This window comes from Onychostruthus taczanowskii, unplaced genomic scaffold (genome assembly GCF_017590055.1).
Source record: "Onychostruthus taczanowskii isolate IOZ18803 unplaced genomic scaffold, ASM1759005v1 scaffold50, whole genome shotgun sequence".
Lineage (NCBI taxonomy): Eukaryota > Metazoa > Chordata > Aves > Passeriformes > Passeridae > Onychostruthus > Onychostruthus taczanowskii.
Window position 1 is genome coordinate 3,433,446 of NW_024502569.1, and position 1,106 is coordinate 3,434,551.

Below are 1,106 nucleotides of genomic sequence, written 5' to 3' on the forward strand. Positions count from 1 at the left end.
GGGGGAAGGAGAGGGAGATTTTTAGAGAGTGGGTTCGGGATATCTGCCTTTGCAGAGCTGAAATCCGCCCGCAGCTGCAAGACACCCCGTCTCAGTGACACTCCTCGGTGTGCAGAACAGCCACCCACGTGGAAGGAAAAACACCCTTGGGACACGACCACGTAGATCTCCGTATGTAATACCCTGGTCATGAGGGTCCGGGACAGCGCGGGGACCTTCTGGGGAGCCCCAGTAGGAGCGAGCCTCAGCCGCCCCAAGGGACCGGGAAAGCCGGTGAGAATGGCTCAGACGGTGCTGCGCTGCTCCGGCGAAAAGTGCTGGGAAAACGGGGGGACATTCCCGTCCCCATCAATTTTTTTTCTCGGCGGGTGAAAGGTTTCCTCGCTGTGTCATGGGAAAAGATGCGAATATGCAAACGTCGTCTCGCATTGTCCCCGCTCAGGGTGAAAAGTTAAAGCATAAAAGCGGCGGGGGGAAGCTGAGAGGGGGTCGCCTCTTCAAAGGGGACTGGCTGGGCTGGGGGAGCCGGCTGCCGCTTGCCTGGGAGCCGCCCTTCCAGAGCCAGCATTTCCAGAGGGTTTCCAAGTACTTGGGGAGGGAAGAAGTGAGTGTGCCTGGAGGGACAAGCCGCCGGGTTCCCCGCAGGCTCGGCCGCGCTAGAGTGAGGGAATCGCCCAGTGAGGTGACAGGCTCCGGGAGGAGGTTGATGGTTCCCTCCTTGAGGAGAACCATCCCCTGCCTCTGTCCCAAGGTCCCCCGGGCGGCGGGATTATCCGGCCTCTCTCCAGCGGAGGGTCCGAGAGCAGAGGGTGTTTTAGACGAAGGCACCCCCAGTCCTCGTCCTTTCCCGGAACTGCTGGGCGCGCCCGACCTCGAAGTTCTGCAGGCACACGCGGAGGAAGGAGACAGCGCCCTTGGAGGGGGGAATTTCTCCTCTTACCTCGCCTTCATCGCCCATGACCGAGCGGGAGCGGGAGCGGGTGGGAAGCGTTTTACAAAAAGCAGTAGGCCGTCGCGATGGGGTTTGTTGCTCAAAACAACCACGACAACATGGCTTTGTGGATTTTTAATCAAAACTCCCTCCTCTTCCGCCCCTTCCCCCCCCC